Below are 16144 nucleotides of genomic sequence, written 5' to 3'. Positions count from 1 at the left end.
ATGTGTTTGCAGCTGGAATGTTAGAAGGAACAATTGTTGTTCCAAATATCCCAGGAACACCCATGAACCAAGAAAATTTGGAAACTGTGCTGGAAAATGTTTACAAAGCCTACAAAAGAAATCCAGTAGAAGAAAAGCTTGATATGTTGCTGTCAGAAATACAAAGTCAAAGGGCAGACATAAAGACTTTATCAGAATCAGTGGAAGTGATAAAGACACAAACTAAAAGAAACACTGAAGCACTAAAGTCTCTTCAAAAGATGAAAGAAAAAGCACTAGAATCCAACATCTCTGCATCAGAAATTCAGAAGATTCTCACAGAAATAGAAAAGATCAAGACACAAGTTGCAAATGCTATGGAATCAAGACAATCAAGCAGTGCAAACAGAGTTTTGGAGGAAGTCACCATCCTGAGAGCAAGCAACAACAGTATCACAGATGCTCTTGAGAAGCTGTCAAAAGAATGGGCTGCAATACAGATGAAGGCTCAAACTGAATTTACCAAAGTTCAGAAAAACATAGCCAGCAACTCAAATCAGGTAAGAGAGGTGCAACAACTGGTGAAGAAAATGCAATTTAACATTGCAAGATTGGCCAAAGTGGATCCCAAAGAAATCATGAAAGAAATTCCTGTTGAAAGTTCACACCAAGAAGCTCCAAAGTCAACCCCACAACAATCATCAGCTACACCAATCACCAAAGCTGGAACCACAATGATGGGTCCACCTCCAAATATCTCAAAAGATGAAATGCTGAAAAGGTTAGCAACTTCAAAACCTCCAGTTGTTAAAAATTTGAAACTTATAGCTTCTCATACTGTCCCAAAACCAACGTTGCCTGATGACTCTGCCATGAGTAAATTGATGAATCTCCAAACAATGAATGAATAGGAACAAGAAGGTGATTCAAGAAAACCACAGATTGTCAAAAGAAAATTCTCTGAAACTCAGTCTGTCTTGGTTAGAGAGATTGACAGGGATATAATGATCCCTGAATACAATCTGGTGAAATATTATTTGACAAAAGAAGATGCACCACCAAGACCACTGACTCCTGTCAGAATGGTTTTAAGAGAAGAGGGGATAAAAAGAGGTTCAAAAAGCATTCACTACAAGAATGAGAATCCAGTAAAAAGAATCTTAAAAGTGGATGAAGTAAAAGTTGCAACTGATGATATTGGAGGAACTTATGTGCAGAACAGATACACACTTCTAAGAGAGAATGGGGAAGAAGAAAAAGTGACTGATGAAGAAATTGCTGACAAGTTACATCCTTTGGACATCCTGTTCATGAAGGGTCTATATGAAAAGGAAAAGAAAAACAACAAAGAAGTCAAAAGAGCATTAAAAGGCATATCAAAGGCTGGAATACAGCTGTTTGAAAGAATGGCTTTTTCAGACTTTGATTTATGCATCAACTATGAACATGTACACAACAAAAAGGTCTATGTCAGATCACCAAAGACAAAAGTTCCCTCAGAGATATTGGAAGATGCAAGATCTGGAGACATCATTGAACTGCCAAGTAAAAATGAAAGACATAACTATGGTGTAATCTTCGGAGATTTTGAAAGAAACAAAGCTCTGTTTAGAAGTGTCGATATCTGCAAATACTCAAATCAGACTCTGAAGTTTATCATGAAAGGTATGAACAAGAGACAAGAACACCTTCAGAAGATAGGAATGAACTTAGAGGGACGTAGAAAAGAAATTGAACAAATGATTGAAGAAGGGATTCAAGCAAGAACCTGGTATAAAGACATGTATGACATCTGCAACAAGTATATCTCCTACAAGAAGCAATTAAAGAAAGGAGATGTGCACAAGAAATTGAAGCTGACTTGAAGAACATGTTTATTTTTCATTTCTATATGTAATTTATTTTTCAGAACATCAGTAACTGGTTTGATTTGAAAATGTTGAGTTTCCACTGTTTGGAAATTTTCTGTTCATGAGATAGTTCATTTTATTACAATACTTAGGGGGAAACTGTTAGGAAACTTTATTTGTAAGTATTCAAGAAAATCATATTCAACTTGATCTATGAAGAAGACAACAGTCCTGAAGATCACAAGAAGAAGAAGAAGAAGAAGATCGGATAGGACAACTAAAAAGAAGAACATCTACTTTAAAGAATCACAGGTTGATCAAGAGCTGAAGAAGATTATAAGAGAAGGTCATTTCTGATGGATCTGATGATATTTCTGATGAAATATCATCAGTTTCTGACGATTCTGGTCATCAGATTTTCTGATGATTTGTTCACCAGAATTCTGATGAAGTGGTTTATCAGAAATTCTGATGAATACCTCACTTGTCTAAAAATCAGCTCTATCCTGCCACAATAACCGAAGCAACTTGACATTATTGGATATCATGATTACAAAGGCAACTTGACTGTTGGATTCAATGAATATGTCAAATGGCTACTTTATGCAGGACTTATTGCATGAATAAACAAATGTTTATTCATGTATCCAGCCTTCTATTACCAAGCAGAGGACATTGAGTTAAGCTTAGCATTCAATACATACTACAAAACTCCATTGCCCTCTCACCCTCAGAATTCAAGATTCATTTGTAATAAATAATAATCTTACAATCACCTTGTAAACTATTTTGTTTCAAAGTGATATAAACTTGATAATTCTGTAGGTCTTGTTTCTTGAAAGTCTGATTTCAATTTCCGCACAACTTTTTCACATCTACTGAAATCACTTGCCATATTATGTGAAAAGAAGTTTTTAAGTCCAAACTGGGACCAACACAGAGTTTCGACTCGATCTACATGCTAGAACACTCGAAATCTATGAATCGTGACGAAACCGAGAGTGATCTTGTTGTTGTAGATGATGATCTGTGAAGAACAGTTTGTTTAAACTTGAACGGATGAAGTTGTATTGTGTAAGTTCTCTGATGTTCAGTTGTGTGTTCAGTTCTATCTTTGAGAGATGTGATCAGATGGCTATTTATAGATGAGTAGAGATTCCTCATCCGATCGGACGAGGTCTTCATCATCCGAATGAATGGTAGTTGACTACATCCTCCGATCGAATGGCTTCCTTTATTTGACTGAAATATTTTTTGTCTTTATCCATGCTTTTTCCATTCGTTGACTATCTTACATACCATGCAGACAATGGGTTTCATTAACTTCTATGCATGATATTAGATATAATGTCATCATTTAGTCATGATGACATCATGTCTGGTAATATCTGATCTCGTATCGTGCCATATTGTATCGTATCGTGACCTATCATTACCTAACGACACCTAGTGAAACCTAGCGAAACCTCTGTTCGGTATATTACAGACTCAAGACATTAAACGGTACAAATACAGATAGATTTCTAACTATGGACATACAAAATGCACTCACACCACTTTAAGATGGCCATACACTGTGGTAGCCTAATCAGAACTATCACCGGAAGAGATGGCATGCCAAAGGAATGGGACAAGTTGATGGAAGCGGCAAAGATTGTCGCACAAACAGAGGAAACTTTAATCGGGTCAAGATCTGGTCGTTACTCGAAAGACCTCTACTCAACTGACCACTACCCGAAAGACCACTACTCGAAAGACTATTCGTGCGACTCCAGCAAGTGCGATAAAAGAAAGAGAGACTCTGACTGGAGGTCAAGTCAGTCGCACAACGACGATGAAAGACACCGACATGGTGAAGATGCCCCAGCTACAATCGACAAGATAGGATATACAAAGGCAAGCAAGGGTGAGAATCAAGAGAGACAATGGACTTCGCTGACTAACACACCCCTAGAGGTTCTTAACACGGAGAAGTTAGATCTCAAGGATCCACCACCAATGCGCAGCAAGAAGGGCCAAGACCCTAGCTTGTTCTGTGAGTTCCACAAAGATACCGGGCACTTGACTGACGATTGCATCCACCTACGCATGGAAATTGAGAAAGCTCTGAAGAGTGGCAAGTTGGAGCACATCTTGAAGAACGTGCGCAAGGAAACGAAGAAGATCCAGAGGATCAATGGGTGACCGATGGCTCATCGCATCACACCGAAAATAAACACTGGCGAGACCGTCACTAACTAGCTCTATGGCTCAAAGGCGGTTATCTCGGTTAAGATCAAAAACCCATCGCGATTGACTGGGGTCAATGATGTGTGTAAAATGCAACATATATATTACATCAAATGAGGCATAAAACTAACCCTTTTTAAGTACTAATGTTGGAAAAAGTGTGCTTTTGTCTTCCTTTTGTATTTTCAGGGTTAAAAGAGCTTAAACGAACAAAGAAAGCAAAAATGCAGCCAAATCCAACATAAATACAAAGAAAAGGAAGAAATGTGGCATGCCTGACCCCTCGACAGCATCTTCCCAAAGCAAAAACAAGAAGAAAGCTGAGCATGGGGCTGTGCCCAGCTGAGCAAGGGGCTGTGCCCAGCTCAACACGGGGCGTGTCCAGCTCAACACGGGGCCGTGCTCAGCGAGCACGGGGCAGTGTCCAGGATGGTCAGCCCTGGCAGAAAAGACAAAGTGATAGAAGCTTCTATTGCCCACCACGGGGCCGTGCCCAGTGAACACGGGGGCGTGGCGAAAGTACTACAGGCGCATTAATTGTAATTGCGAATTACAATTAATGAAGAGAGAGAGTGTCAGACAGGCACGGGGCCGTGCCCAGCCTTCTGTTCAGCCTATAAATAAGAGTGCTTGGTTTCATTGCAACTCATCCCTTGGCACACCACCTCTCTCACACTTCATCCACCACCCACCACCATCACAACACCATCATCCACCACCATCATCCATTGTCCATCATAGAGTGTGTGAGTCGTCTCGGGATCCAAGATTGATCGTAAGAGTTCTTGACAATCAAGGCCATGTTTGCCTAAGTCTCTTACATCACTTGGTGAAGACAAGTGTTTAGTATAATACTTTTTATTTTTAATCTTTTGCACTTTTTATTTGGTTTTGTATTAATGACTTTAATAACTAGTTGCTTATGTTGAAGGTGATCTTTCCTTATCGTTTGTCCGTGGTGTCTTGGCATTATTTTACTGTCTATATAAAATAAAAGATTTTCACCATTCATATCTCCACGGTCTATATGGAGGTATGTTGGCTACCTGGTCGGGGGTTAAGGGAACGGTTTGGTAAGGGTCTTGCCCTTGTTCAGCGTTTAGAGGTTCTGCAAGGGACCTGGGTCAATTTAGTAGGATCTCCTTCAATGCCCATAGGTATTGGATGGCGGGGATCCAAACTCTTTGACCCCCTCATAAGTTAACTACTATTAATACTATAACCCGGCTATTTAGGACTGTATCCCTGCTGACTCAGACTACTTACTCGAGGGTAACGTCACAACCAAAAGCGGTGCCTACCATAATTTGCATTAATAACTTAATTCATTATCTTCCAATAATCCAACCCTTTAGGATTGTATCCTTGCTGACTCAAACTACTGGGTTGAGGGTAACGTCGCCTTCAAAAGAGGGGCCTACTACAATAACTAAGATAATCTCTTAAACAAGTGCAAAAGTGCGAAAATAATCAAAGGTTATACTAATACACGAGTCGGATCCAAGTGATTCATCTTGTCTATCTGTTTTTATTTTTATTTTATTTTTCAGCAATTAGTTAGTTTTTATTTTCTTAGTTTAAAAACCTTTTCTAACTTTTTGATTTGATTAGACGTTGAGGATAAACCGGTACTAAAAGCTCTTGTGTCCTTGTACAACCTCGGTATCTTACCAACACTATACTACGTCCACGATGGGGCACTTGCCCATATGTGTGTTTAGTGTTAGTAAATATCGTGTTTTATAAATTTAAAACTTGGCTAAAAGTGTAAAAAGGGCTTAAAATATACATCAAAAATATAACACACTTCACGCACATCAAGTTTTTGGCGCCGTTGCCGGGGACACAAGGATTTTAAGAAAGCTTAAAATCGACGGCCTAATCTATTTTTCAAAACCTTTTTAAAACGCGCGCACATTTTTCTGGATTTTAGTTTAGTTTGCATTTACAGTAGCCTGAACACGGGGCCGTGCTCACTGAACACGCCCCCGTGCTGCATATTTTTTAGTTAGATACCCAGATACAGAGTCTGAACACGGGGCCGTGCTCACTGAACACGCCCCCGTGTCCAACGTGACCAGTAACTTTAATTAAAACGCCCAGATACAGACCCTGAACACGGGGCCGTGTTCACCAGACACGGGGCCGTGTCCAGCCTTCTAATTCCGTCTTTGTTTTTGTTTTCTGGTCCCGAGACTCAGTTGTGGTCTGCTGAGTGATTCTTATGGATCAATACTCAGGAGGTTACAACTACACCTATGAAGAGGATGATTATATGAGAGACTATTGCGCAAATTGTGGAAACCCGCACTCCGGTACAATATTGTAACTTGTTTCAACCATCCACTTCATACAACCATTATGAGGAGCCCAGGTACGAGCTATCAACTTCATATACATCCTATGAAGACCAAAGGTATGAACCTTCTCCCTCATACTCATATTTTGATGAACCAAGGTATGAGCCTTCGTACTCATACTTTGAGGAGTCAAGATATGAACCACCACCTTCATACACTTATTATGAGGAACCATGGCGTGAACAACCCACCTCATATAAGTACTATGAAGAACAAAGTTTCGACCCTTATCCATCATATACTTACAATGAAGAACAATGGTGTGAACCATCTACTTCATATGGGGTACTATGAGGAGCCAAGGATCGAACAACCGGATTCAAGCTTTGAGGATCCCAATTCTTTCTCTCTCACCGAAGTGACCAATAGGATATTAGAACACATTAAAACTATCGAACATTGCATAAAAGAATCTCGCGCAAGGGAAGAGGAGTCCCGCGCAAGAGAAGAATTAAATTGTAATAATAACGTAGAGATAGTTGAAAATGTAAAAATGGAAGAACAAATAAGTGAAAAACCGACACATGAGTTAAACAACGAAAGGGGTGAGGTCGATAACGTTAAATTACAAGAAGAGTCTAATTTAGAAAAAATTAATCTCTTGTCACCTTCTTTTGAAAATCATTGTTTAGTAACCCCTCATGCTAAGTTTTTAAAAGAGCTAAACACTAATACTAAAATTGAAGAAATGGTAAGTGTTAAGTTAACTAATGATCAAACTTCACTAATAAAAGAAGATCCTTTTGAAATTAACATTACACCGGTTCCGTGTTTCTTTCAAAATTCATTTATTAGTAATGTCACCATTGATAAAGATCTTTGTGTTAACATAATGCCTAACTACATTTTTGAAAAATTAAGTATTAGTGATTTTGCTCCACTTCAAATACCCATTTTTCTATCCAATCGGAGAGTAATAAAATCAATCGATGTAGTTGAGGATATATTGGTTCAAACAGATCAATTGGTTATTCCAACCGACTTTGTCATCCTCGATGATGATGTCTGTCGTTAGTGACATGCAAAAACCGAAATAAACTAGTAGCTAGAGTAAGTCGGATATCGAACCAGAGGAGAATTGTGGAAAGTGTTATGATGCTAAGTATTAATTAACTACTACTAAATTGAAAACTCAGTTTGATTGATTGTGAGAATTATCTAAATTAACGAATAAAAATTGTGGTTTAAAACAATGATGAGAAAAGGTGCTCACTCCGGGATTCAGATTGTGTGATTAACTAATAACTTAGCTGATTGTCATATTGGATACTATTGGTTAAACGATATAATTATCAACTATTCATGCAATGAATAATTATTCAACCAATAAAGTATAATCGGATTTAAACGTATTTATGTCTCTGTCTAACACAGGATTCGTTTGTCAAACGAATTATAAAAACGCAAGTAAAGACCGTCTGTCACACGGTTACAATCCGAACTCAATACATAAATCAATAAACCAAATCAATAGTGTCTTACACAATCATTCACCCGAAGTGTCCACGAGAGATTTTAGCCGCTCATCTCGGTTGATTGATCTTCACTGGCTTCGGTCCTTGGTTGAAACCCTCTTCTTCTTTGCCGTCGAGATGTGATGATGAAAACCCTCTGCCGTCGAAGATGATAACCCCTTATTCACACATGTCCGGCCCCATGTAAACCCCAATATGTCGGCCCAATCAAAATATCCAAAAGTCTCCTATGATCGGCCCACTATGTAACGCGTGTGTCTTTGGCAGCCTCTTTTAAATTAGTAGATGACTATTATTATATCCTCAAAATAATTTCACTTATTTCCTCTATTCCCAATGCCGTCAAATATGATGGTGATCTCAATGTGATGATGGCTGCCTCTTTATTTCAATGTGTATGTGATGTATGCCAAAATTCCACGTGATGCTATATATTGACTTTTGAAACAAAGCTTATTATCTTGTGCTTCCCCAAAAATTTCCACTATGCTACATATGATGATGATTTAATATGCATTTCTTTGTGAAAACCAAAGCCACCAAGTGCCGTCCCCTGTTCATCTAGCCGCAGCCTACGGACACAAAACGTAAGTTACGTTTTGTATCTTCTGTGAACATCATGCTCCATCAATTTCTTCAATTTCATCTTTTATTTAATTATCAATCACCCCTTGGATCTCATTGTTTCACGTTTCTTTCACATTTAAGCTATCTGTCGACCCGAACGACTCTCACTACGCTCTCTAACTTCGCCGTATTATGCGTTTTACCTGTAAAACCACGAACCCTCGTAGTTAACACATTCAAAGCACGTAATCACTTAAAACACAATAAGACACGTAAAATAAGCACGCTAACACTCGGGTTTCATACTCTCCATCACATCCCCACACTTATCATTGATTGTCCTCAAGCAACCATTACAAACATTACTTACCTTATTAACAAATCACCATTAAATCCCTTACCGAATTAACAATGTAAGGTCCCAAGTCATACCCGTCCCATAGACTGACACAATCGAGGTTGACAATCTGACAAATAAATGATATGCATTTAAAACATTTAAGACTTACCTAACTAAAACTAACATGCTTATATTACTACACACATGCCACACGCCCCTCACGATAATCGCTCCTCTCGGTTTTATCAAAACTAGCGTGTAATGTGCTAGTGTATATTTCACTCAAAACCAAATATGCTACCTTGCAATCATAAGCTTGTATAGCAATCACACCTCCACTGTATCAATTAATGTAGCACATATCAAAAGGACTTTCGGGTTTTGGGTTAAAGGTAAAGGTAAGGAAATATTTTTGGCTTTTTGTATTTATATGGCGAATACAACGAATATACCAAACCATGACAACTTTATTCACAATAACTACTAACACTTTGGGTTATTTTCGACCCACTTATATCACACGAATCTAACAATGATTTTTTCTTTTTCTTTCTTTTCTCTCTCTTTTTTTTTCTTTTTCTCTTTTCAATTTTTTTTCAACAAATATTTAGCACACAATTGTCATTCATGGTTGGTAATCAACGGGTCAAACAAGGTGTAACAAACGAAAGGTGAAAGGCTCAACATGGTTTACTAAGGTGGAGTGGATAAACAATCAACAAATAACACAATGGAGGGATCCTAATGCCTTTATCATCTATGTGCATACGCTAAACCACAGTCTCGGCACGTATCAAACCACACAAGTTCTAACACAAAGCAACATATGGCCTACTCTCAACAAATGAACATTTATTGCAAATCAACTATAATTCTAGTAGGATCAAATATCTCACCGAACAAAAGGAAATTGGGTTACCGACACGTAGCATGTGTAATTCCTAAAGCATGTTACCCCTAGTTAGGCATCTCTTCTCAACTATTTTCTAAAACCTGTCAGAAATACTCTCATGAAACTTAAAGGGACAACCATGACTAGGGATCTAAGTTAGTTTAATATTAGCAAGGAACCCATTAGCGATTGAAAATGTTGGTTTTCATGTAGTTCAAGCATACTTGAGAAATAAAAATTTTCAAAATTTTTCAATTTTCAGCAATTTCAATTTTCAGCAATTTCAACCAATTCAAGCATTTAAGATCAACAATCTTACCAACCCTTTTCTCGAGTTACCGCATCCCCACACTTGGGATACATTGTCCCCAATGTATGGTGCAATTTATAATCTAAACTTGAGAAATACCACCCGCAAACCATGAACGGCTAATAACTAGATGACTCGACACATAAAACCACTCCCAACACAGAAATTTCACACCACCAAGTACACAAAAACAAAATAAAACACAGGATAGATAAACACATGCACCTGATCAGAAAACAAGTGAGTGTCTGTGACGGTGTAACTGCTGTGATCTAACCGGAACATACGCCCCACATAGATTCTTTGAGATCTCATCGGGGATGTTGCCAAACATCCCCACACTTGATTCATTGCATCCGTAAAGATAGAACGTAGGCACCTGTCAAAACACAAACACACCAAACGAAACCAAAACAAAGTACAAACTCTACATCCTCGGGCTGCCTCCCGAGAGCGCTAAGTTTAAAGGTCTTCAGCCAGACCGTACCTGATATGCGCTACGGTGGTCTCAATGCACACTTACCCAATGTATTTCCCATGAATGCACGAAAATTTACATGCCATCTCCATAGGTTTGTCAGTATAATTGGCATGTTCAGACTGCACCTGCGGGATTCACTAATCCACTTCACGAGATATACCTTGATGTCTTGTTGTTTCACCCTTCTCATCTTTTTACTCGAACCTTCTTCCCCACACTTATTAATTTGAATGATTGATATGGGAAGAGGTTCGGTACACATATTTACCTCCTCAGACTGCTCTGCCTCCTCATCCTCACACATCAGCTGATCCACCAGTGACTCTTCATCAGATAAAGGATTCATTGGTGTGGTATTATCCTCCACAACCTCCTCCTCCATGTGAGAATAATCTCTAATATCATCAGGTAATGGTGAGAGGCGTTGTTCTATTTCTATCTTCATTTTTAAACTCTGACACTTAGAAACTAAACAGCTTATTCGATCTTCATCGGAAAGGTTGGGTGCTGATAAATACTGCTCGAGTTTGGACAAAGTCACTTCCAACGTAGCAAGTTTTTTCTCCTCCTCGGTCTGATAAGTATAGACACCCTCAGGCTCAGAATATTCCTCGGGATGATACTGTCGGTATCCCTGATACGGTCTTGAGATGTACGCCTCCATCATTTTCTTATTCCAATACTCTGGATTTTCCAAATACACCGCGCACACATCACCATAAACAGAAGTATGATTACGACCGCAACAGAAACATTGACCATCCACCCTTGGTTCATCATAAGCATCCTCGTCCTGATCCCATCCGTCAGAGTAATAATCATCCTCCATCTCTAGGTCATAATCATCAGCGTATGATGGAGGTGGAAGCTCTGAAACATAAGACACCGGTTTTCCATGTGCCCTCCTGTATTGGGCCTCGTGGCAACCGATACACGGATGACGTGGACCCCCGCACAATATACACGTAGAAAAGCTGAAATCTGTGTAATGCTTTGTCATCCTGCACAACACAACTCAACTACCAAGTGTAAATCACGAACATCAAAGAAAAATCTTTTTGGGATTTTTAAATTTACTTTTTTTTTATTTATTAATTTTTTTTTATTTTTTTTTACTAAAACTTAACACTAAACACTTTGCGCACGCCTCCCCGGCAACGGCGCCATTTTGATGTCTGTCGTTAGTGACATGCAAAAACCGAAATAAACTAGTAGCTAGAGTAAGTCGGATATCGAACCAGAGGAGAATTGTGGAAAGTGTTATGATGCTAAGTATTAATTAACTACTACTAAATTGAAAACTCAGTTTGATTGATTGTGAGAATTATCTAAATTAACGAATAAAAATTGTGGTTTAAAACAATGATGAGAAAAGGTGCTCACTCCGGGATTCAGATTGTGTGATTAACTAATAACTTAGCTGATTGTCATATTGGATACTATTGGTTAAACGATATAATTATCAACTATTCATGCAATGAATAATTATTCAACCAATAAAGTATAATCGGATTTAAACGTATTTATGTCTCTGTCTAACACAGGATTCGTTTGTCAAACGAATTATAAAAACGCAAGTAAAGACCGTCTGTCACACGGTTACAATCCGAACTCAATACATAAATCAATAAACCAAATCAATAGTGTCTTACACAATCATTCACCCGAAGTGTCCACGAGAGATTTTAGCCGCTCATCTCGGTTGATTGATCTTCACTGGCTTCGGTCCTTGGTTGAAACCCTCTTCTTCTTTGCCGTCGAGATGTGATGATGAAAACCCTCTGCCGTCGAAGATGATAACCCCTTATTCACACATGTCCGGCCCCATGTAAACCCCAATATGTCGGCCCAATCAAAATATCCAAAAGTCTCCTATGATCGGCCCACTATGTAACGCGTGTGTCTTTGGCAGCCTCTTTTAAATTAGTAGATGACTATTATTATATCCTCAAAATAATTTCACTTATTTCCTCTATTCCCAATGCCGTCAAATATGATGGTGATCTCAATGTGATGATGGCTGCCTCTTTATTTCAATGTGTATGTGATGTATGCCAAAATTCCACGTGATGCTATATATTGACTTTTGAAACAAAGCTTATTATCTTGTGCTTCCCCAAAAATTTCCACTATGCTACGTATGATGATGATTTAATATGCATTTCTTTGTGAAAACCAAAGCCACCAAGTGCCGTCCCCTGTTCATCTAGCCGCAGCCTACGGACACAAAACGTAAGTTACGTTTTGTATCTTCTGTGAACATCATGCTCCATCAATTTCTTCAATTTCATCTTTTATTTAATTATCAATCACCCCTTGGATCTCATTGTTTCACGTTTCTTTCACATTTAAGCTATCTGTCGACCCGAACGACTCTCACTACGCTCTCTAACTTCGCCGTATTATGCGTTTTACCTGTAAAACCACGAACCCTCGTAGTTAACACATTCAAAGCACGTAATCACTTAAAACACAATAAGACACGTAAAATAAGCACGCTAACACTCGGGTTTCATACTCTCCATCAGATGACACTCCTCTAGTGTTGGGAAGACCTTTTGTAAAAACACACGAAGCTTTGAAAAACCGGAAGTACAATAATCTATCCATTCAATTAGGTGCCTTCAAAAGATGTGTCGACCTTGAACGATCAATGAAATATCCAATCGGCAATGACGACCCCCTAATTGAAGATGAGCCAGAACCACCCGATAAGGAGGGTCTAGCCAAGGACCCTTATAAACGTGGCGCACCACGGAGGCATTCCGTGGAACTATCCTTAGTTTAGTTTAATCTTTTAGTTTTAATTTGCAGGAATAAAACACACTCATGGTAGTAAAGGATGATAAGGGAAACGAGAAACATGGCCCCATGCACAAGAACAAGGCCACCCGACAACAATTTCTCCATTACAGAAGGTTCAGCACGGGTCGTGCCAGCCAACACGGCCCCATGCTGAACACCCTGCAGAAAATGCCCAGTTCAGGTAACTGGACACGGGGCCGTGCTCACTGAACACGCCCCTGTGCTCAGCCTTCTGTTTACTTTTGGTACTGGCAGTCTGGACACGGGGCCGTGCTCAGCCAACACCACCCCGTCTTCAGCTACCCAGTAACATAAAATCTTGTTTTTAACCCACTTTTACACATTCTAATCAACCGAAAATCTTATTTTTGGGACACATTGAGGACAATGTGTAATTTAAGTGTGGGGGGATGCTAAAACCTTGAATTTTGCAAATCCTAATTACAAGCCTTACACAAAACTCTATTGGAACCGCTAAACACCCCAAATTTTTTCAAAAACTTTTCATTTTTTTTACTTGTCTTGGTTTAATTTGGGAATTTCAAAATTCTAAAAAGGTTATATTTTTACAAATTTACAACCGATAACGTCGTGATAAAAAGAACCAACATAAGAAAATTATGAAACGGCATGACAAGCTTAGTTAAAATTTGATTATATATACTTGATCACATAAAAACCCATTCCCACAAAAGTGAGTTTAAAGCCTTTATTGAGCATACAAATTTACATCTTTAAACTAAATGCTCATTTTTCGTTTCTTGTGTGAATAGCCGCTTGGTTTCTTACGACTCTAGAACTTGCCATGACGGTACATTCCCGGTCCTTACCAACTTAAACCCGAGTAAGTAAATGATGGAGGCATTAGGACTAACCCCTTTTTATTTCTACACCATTATTTTTCTTTTTTTTACCACCTACCCAAAATCCCCCTAGTTAACCCCTTTGAGCCTAAGCCTTTTCATTTCTTAACCCAAAACAAACACCCTTTTTCCCACCAAAACCCCTTTTTTTCATTTTAAACCCTTTATTTTAGTAACAAAGCGCGGTTTTTCTTATGACTTCCTTATAAAAAAAAAGAGAGAGAGAAAAATGATGATAATAATGAAGCCAAAAGAAATAAACAAACAAGGTTATCAAAAAGAACTTTGTTTGAAAAAAAAAATTGCTTCATTAAAATAAAAAGTCAAAAAAAAAAGGTCTTACGAAAACCGACACTTTTTACGCTTTTTGCCCTTTTACTAACCACTAACCCAACCACCCACCTTTAGCCCAAGCCTAACCCTTCACCCAAAAAAGTCCTCTTGATATTTACAAAGGTATAAAGTTATAAAGGAGGAGGATTGATTGCTTGGCAAGCTTATGGTAGGAATAAGTTTCATGCCGCTCTCGAGTGATTCACTAAAAATACACCTTCGGCCGAGTGTTGAGTGATCCCCCGTGAGGTATGTGAACTTGTATATAAATGAAATTTTAAAAAGGCATGCTATGCCCTAATAAGTAATTTATCCTATGAAACGTTCTAAATAAATCATAACGAATAGGATTGTAAATAGTATAAAAATAAAACCCAATAAAGATCTTGGATTCCCGACACTCAAGACAAGCCCAAAACCTTCTCTTCTACCCATTCCGTTTGGGAGTGTAAGCCACATATTAAAGAGTTTTGCTTGAGGACAAGCAAAGATTCAAATGTGGGGGTATTTGATGTGTGTAAAATGCAACATATAAATTACATCAAATGAGGCATAAAACTAACCCTTTTTAAGTACTAATGTTGGAAAAAGTGTGCTTTTGTCTTCCTTTTGTATTTTCAGGGTTAAAAGAGCTTAAACGAACAAAAGAAGCAAAAATGTAGCCAAATCCAACATAAATACAAAGAAAAGGAAGAAATGTGGCATGCCTGACCCCTCGACAGCATCTTCCCAAAGCAAAAACAAGAAGAAAGCTGAGCATGGGGCTGTGCCCAGCTGAGCAAGGGGCTGTGCCCAGCTCAACACGGGGCGTGTCCAGCTCAACACGGGGCCGTGCTCAGCGAGCACAGGGCAGTGTCCAGGATGGTCAGCCCTGGTAGAAAAAGACAAAGTGATAGAAGCTTCTATTGCCCACCACGGGGCCGTGCCCAGTGAACACGGGGGCGTGGCGAAAGTACTGTAGGTTCATTAATTGTAATTGCGAATTACAATTAATGAAGAGAGAGAGTGTCAGACAGGCACGGGGCCGTGCCCAGCGGACACGGGGCCGTGCCCAGCCTTCTGTTCAGCCTATAAATAAGAGTGCTTGGTTTCATTGCAACTCATCCCTTGGCACACCACCTCTCTCACACTTCATCCACCACCCACCACCATCACAACACCATCATCCACCACCATCATCCATTGTCCATCATAGAGTGTGTGAGTCGTCTCGGGATCCAAGATTGATCGTAAGAGTTCTTGACAATCAAGGCCATGTTTGCCTAAGTCTCTTACATCACTTGGTGAAGACAAGTGTTTAGTATAATACTTTTTATTTTTAATCTTTTGCACTTTTTATTTGGTTTTGTATTAATGACTTTAATAACTAGTTGCTTATGTTGAAGGTGATCTTTCCTTATCGTTTGTCCATGGTGTCTTGGCATTATTTTACTGTCTATATAAAATAAAAGATTTTCACCATTCATATCTCCACGGTCTATATGGAGGTATGTTGGCTACCTGGTCGGGGGTTAAGGGAACGGTTTGGTAAGGGTCTTGCCCTTGTTCAGCGTTTAGAGGTCCTGCAAGGGACCTGGGTCAAATTTAGTAGGATCTCCTTCAATGCCTATAGGTATTGGATGGCGGGGATCCAAACTCTTTGACCCCCTCATAAGTTAAC

The sequence above is a fragment of the Helianthus annuus genome, chromosome 8 (assembly GCF_002127325.2).
Source record: "Helianthus annuus cultivar XRQ/B chromosome 8, HanXRQr2.0-SUNRISE, whole genome shotgun sequence".
Taxonomy (NCBI): domain Eukaryota; kingdom Viridiplantae; phylum Streptophyta; class Magnoliopsida; order Asterales; family Asteraceae; genus Helianthus; species Helianthus annuus.
This window is presented reverse-complemented; position numbering follows the sequence as displayed.